At 47.0% G+C, this 5,481-nt stretch overlaps 1 protein-coding gene across 1 annotated transcript in view; it reads left to right on the forward strand.

Moving 5' to 3' along the window:
- The first annotated feature begins 1,456 nt into the window (after positions 1–1,456).
- cbfa2t2 (CBFA2/RUNX1 partner transcriptional co-repressor 2) overlaps positions 1,457–5,481 on the forward strand; it is a 40,937-nt gene continuing 36,912 nt past the window's right edge. Inside the window, exon 1 of the mRNA XM_080784436.1 lies at positions 1,457–2,024. The gene's annotated coding sequence lies outside the window, so the exon portion shown is untranslated. The remainder of the gene's footprint in view (positions 2,025–5,481) is intronic.

The following is a 5,481-nucleotide window of genomic DNA, read 5'->3' on the forward strand; positions in this document are numbered from 1 at the left end:
ATGCAAATATGCAAAATTATATAGCCCGCAGCCTCGAATGCAATTGATCATCACTTGGTATGCTAAGCAACGCTAACAATGATGATGCCTTTATGTCTTCCGTCGTTCAGCCACTAGATGGTGTATTGGGTCAAAAGTTGGGACCAATATGCTCCGCTGTCAGTTTACAAGTTGTCAATGCAGAGAGCAGACGTTTCGATCCTTGTGATCACCACAGGATCATTGCTTGTGATTTATGCTTTCCTTTTCTGGCCGAACGAGGCGATCATGTTTGGACATCTATGGACAGCTATTTTGGACAGCTATTTTTCGTGGCACATTATGTTTCATCACAACAACGTGACATTCGTCACGTTTACTTTAGCTCCTCAGTGTTAGCGTCTAAGCATTAACATTTCAATGGCCGAGGGTCGTTAGAGTCTATTGTTCCGTGTTGTTGTTATCGCACGTCTAATGGTTAGACGGTTAGACATGTGACAACGCAACAATAGGAAGCCTGCAGCCCAGTAGGATTTTGACAGAAAGTAACACTAACTTAGTGTTAGGCTACTTTCTGACAAATCAGGCGGCACACCTGGACATATCAAAACACTGGGCTAGCTATTCATTGAAAAATGCGAGGCCCTGTGCTTTATAATTTGTTAATCCACAACTATACAAAAATCATCACATTTCTATCTAGGACAAAGAGCAAAAATTGCTCTTTTGCAATGTGAAAGAAATGCCACCGAATTCTTACTTATTTTCCTTCTCTATATGGGCACACTTGTGAAAGCTGAATGCTTTTGCATGCTATTATTGATCTGCTGTCTGATCAGCGTGCATGATCATTAGTCAGTAGCTAGATGCGCGCTCCAGTGCCGAGATTTCTTCCCGTTTCGGCGACTCTTCGTCACTTTCCGTCCGAGTTCTCAGACAGAACTCGGACCGGAAAGTGACGAAGAGTCGCCGAAACGGGAAGAAATCTCGGCAAAGATGAAGAAGAGTCGGCGACCCGAGTTCTCCAGTATTCTGCCAATCTCCACTTGAGGGAGGGTGGGGGAGGGGGAGGAGAAGCAACCCCCTCCCCCACACACACACAAACATCCAGCCCCCCCCCCCCCCCCCCCCCCTCTCTCTCTCTTGGCACGGCCTCTTGTTTAGCCTTTAGGTGCCAAAGCAATTAGTTATGTTAATTGCAGGGTCCATTGCCTCAGTGGTTGAATGCAGTGAGTTAGAGGCGGACGGTCCGCAGGTCGGTCAGCAGCAGCCGGTGGTGCTGATTGGCCGGGGTCCCACCACCGTGGGAGGGAGGCGGGCCGGGAGGCGTGGCTTAGGGTTGTGACATCATCACCCGGAGAGCAGCTGGCAGCTGGATACAGACAGAGCCCGGGTGTGTGGGAAAATAGGGGAGGAGTCAACAGCACAGTCAGGGAGGGAGGGAGAGAGAGAAACATACTCTCTCATCATAGCTCGGGAGAGCAAGCCAGAGAGAGGACACGGTGTTTTTGGGTGACAGAGAGAGAAAGAGAGAGAGAGAGAGAGAGACTGCGTGAAGGAGACAGAGGACATCGATTTTGTGTGTGAGAGAGAGAGACGGGGGAAGCGCATCGTTGAAGGGAAAGTGTATGTATCTTCACCGGGACTGACAGAGAGAGAGAGAGCGCACAAGATCTATTAAGGACAGGCGAGGAGAGAAAGAGACTGCGTGTGTGTGTGTGTGTGTGTGTGTGTGTGTGTGTGTGTGTGTGTGTGTTGTGCGCTGCAAGCGTTGCGCTGGGCTTCTCTTCTTGGATATCAGTCTCCCATCTGGGAGCCATCTGTGTCTCTGGCTGCCTGGCTCCGGCCTCCCTCCCTCCCTCCCTCCACCACACTGGAGAGATCACATATGTGGGAACGCAAACACATGGCTGACATGTGAAGGTGTGGACTCACAGAGAGAGAGAGAGAGAATAAGAAAGCACATCTTCCCCACCACCACCACCATCACCACAGCTGACTTCATCATTGGATAAACAACAACTCTGGACTCTACTAGAGTGGAGGTAGGACGGGAAAGTGTGTGTGTGTTTGTGTGTGTGTGTGTGTGTGTGTGTGTGTGTGTGTGTGTGTAATATTATGGATCAACAGAGTCTGTGACTGGTCTATTATGCTTGTTGTGCACATATTATCCTATGAGTAAAGCTAGAGAGTGTGTTTGCTTTGCTCCCCCTCCCACTCCCCCTTCTTCTTAATTCCCTCTCCATACTGTACAGATGGCTCTGCCTCATGCTTTCCTCTTTATCTCCTCCTCCATCCCTCCATCTCTCCATCCCTCCATCCCTCCATCCATCCTTTCCTGCGGAGGCAGAGAGATGGAACGAGGGATGATGATGCACTCGTCTAAAGCTCGCACGGCCACAGCGTCTGTCACGGCCATATGTCCACTCCATGCAGTTCTGATTCCTTTAGACCACCGTTGTGTTTCCCCCAAACCAACGTTTCACGGGTCCCTTTTATTATTATTTTGATTCAAAGAACAAAAATAAGAAAAGCTAAGCGTTTCATGAATTCAAAACAAATGCATTGGATTTTCTTTCTCAAGTCATTTCATCATGAAGAAATGAAGCGAATGTAGTGAAAATAGCAGATCTACAAGCTCACAACGTGGCACGTAAGCGATGCGTTGTGTGCTTACTGCTTGTAGATCTGAGAGAGAGAGAGAGAGAGAGAGAGGGAGACCGAGACCCCTCTGGTGTGAGAGAGAGCGCCGCCTTGTTGTCTAATAATAAGTTGCCGTGTTCAGAAGTGTGCCGCAAACAATTCCCCTCGGGATGTTTCCCCCTGCATCCCGAAACGTCGTTTAATTCGTTTCTGTATCGGGAAGGCTGATTTTCTTGCCAGTATTCTTCTTCTTCTTTTCCTTCAGCTGTCACTTTGTTGGACGGGGAGTGGGTTCTGTTCCACGTGGCAGAGCAGAGCAGAAGCGGCTAGGTGAAGCGAGGCAGACACATGCAAGCATCTGTCGTATACAGTATAACGTCGTCGACATATGGGCAGCGGAGCGGAAGGGGGAAGCCATAACCGCTGTGTCTGTCTGTGTGTATTTCAGTGACGTGTCTACCCACGTACTGCAAAGCACGCAGAGAGAGAGAGAGAGAGAGGGAGAGGGGCAGTGGGAGAGGGAGAGAGGGAGAGGGGCAGTGGTGGACAGTAACTCACTACATTGATGTATTTATTTGTACGTTACTTGAGTATTTCCCCAGTTTCACAATACTTTTACGTCTACTCAAACGAACCTCTCGGATCAAGGTGTTGTACTTTGATCAACTCCTGAAGAAACAAAATCATTAACATTGTGAAGTACATCTTGATGATGTCATGAAGATGTACTTCACCATGTTAATGACTTTTTTCAGACCTCCAGTTCTAGGAAACAGAATGGGGGGACTTTTTTATTATTTCCACACAACTCTATAAGGTAAATTAATGACATAGTAAAATGTTGAAAATTAGTGGTATTCCCTCATTTGTGTGAGAGAAACAAGGTCTAAGATAAAACGCCAACATTGAAGGAGTGCATTGGTACTCAAATGTTTTTTCTATACTATAACATATCAATACAACAGTATTGATACGTTATAGTATAGAAATACTTACGAGAGAGAGAGAGAGAGAGAGAGAGAGACCCAGAAGAGAAGGAGAAGTAGAATGGTTAGGAAAAAACAGAGAGAGACAGAAAGAGAGAGAGACCTGGATAGTGTCAGGGCGAGCCAGGCCTCTCCATCTGCGAGATAGGAGTGACAGGCTGTCAACTGCAGAGCCTCAAACCAGAGACCCCTAGCCTGCTCCACTGGACACTGTCACACGCCTGACAGTAGGAGCAGTCCTCTGTGTGTGTGTGTGTGTGTGTGTGTGTGTGTGTGTGTGTGTGTGTGTGTGTGTGTGTGTGTGTGTGTGTGAGAGAGCATGGAGTCATGGGGATGTCATTATTCAATTTCTTCTCCAAGTTTTCTTTTTCTTTCTTTTTTTTTTTAAATTGACGGACAATCCTCTGTTCATCTTAAAGGAGAGATTCATGCAATTGTTGACCACATTTTGGAGCAAACATTTCAGTGACTGCGCACGTGTGTGTGTGTGTGTGTGTGTGTGTGTGTGTGTGTGTGTGTGTGTGTGCGTGCGTGTGTGTTTATGTACGTGCATCCGTGTGCATGTTTTAGACATTTAGTTCCTCTGACAGACATCATGTCTGCTCGAGTACGCACTTGTTTGTATGTTATAGCAGCTTTCTGGAAGCGGTTGTCACGTCACTGTGCCTCGCTCCCAGCGCCGTGTGTTATAACACTACGAACGAACACACGGGAATGGATATGGCAGCAGACAACCCTTGACCCTTACATGGCTATCTGAACAATCTGCCCACATTATACCCCGTTATCTCCACCCACACACGCATGCACACGCACGCGCGCACATGCACAGACACGCATAGAAGCATGCAGAGCAGCTGCTTCAAGCGTTGGGGTGCAGGAAGCACTCTATTAGTTCCAGTCGCTGAGGCTGTGATATCTGGCCCCAGGGGCCTTGTGTGTGTGTGTGTGTGTGTGTGTGTGTGCGCGTGTGCGTGTGTGTGCGTGAAGACGAGGGGTTTGTTTACTAGGTCCTTCCCTTGATCAGATCCCTTTCCAAATGCAAAGATTCAATCTCTTTAACTTGTTGTATAATCCATCGCAGGGAACATGTGTTTGTGGACCTACTATACACTACAGCCAGTGGCGTGCGCGTGCTCGCGTGCGTGTGGGTGCGTGCGTGTGTGTGTGTGTGTGTGTGTAAACTTCCTCTTCGTGGGGTTGCAGATATCTGGGGAGCCATTCTTTCTTTCTGCTGATCTCAGAGACCTCGGCACAGATGCAGCGTGAGAGCTTTTCTCATCCTCAGAACGTGTGTGTGGTCCGAAGAGGGAACAGGGAATCAGCTGATGCACTGCTTCCCAAACTTCTCCATGTCAAGGAACCCCAAATTGACACTAATTAGCCCGCGGACCCCCATTTGAAAAGATATACCAGGGACCCCCACGAGAGAAGATTTTTACGGCTCTAGCAGTGATTCAATTTCAAGGACCCCCAGTTTGACATGCCATTTGACAAGTGTAAAATCCATTACGACGCCATCAAGCCAAAATACATTTTAGTCGATTAAATCAACAATAGACGACTAAAATCTTATGATATTTAGTCGACTAAAACTAGACCAACACTAAAACACTCCAGGTGACTAAAATGAAATGTTAAGTTTTATTACAAAGACTATATGACTAAACTAAAATAGAAATGTGCTGCTAAAAACAACACTGCATCAAGCCCTACCTATATAACTTCCTACTATAGGACAAACAGCCGAAATAGCTGATCTACAAGTTATTTACATGCTATACAAGCTTGTGGAGCTGCTATGTTTTTTCTCTTCTGATTATTGACAATAATGACTTGGAGGTCAGTGTTAATGATGTAGTTAAAAGACGTT

Source organism: Protomyctophum bolini (genome assembly GCF_963924005.1).
Source record: "Protomyctophum bolini genome assembly, chromosome: 2".
NCBI classification, from domain to species: Eukaryota; Metazoa; Chordata; class Actinopteri; order Myctophiformes; family Myctophidae; genus Protomyctophum; species Protomyctophum bolini.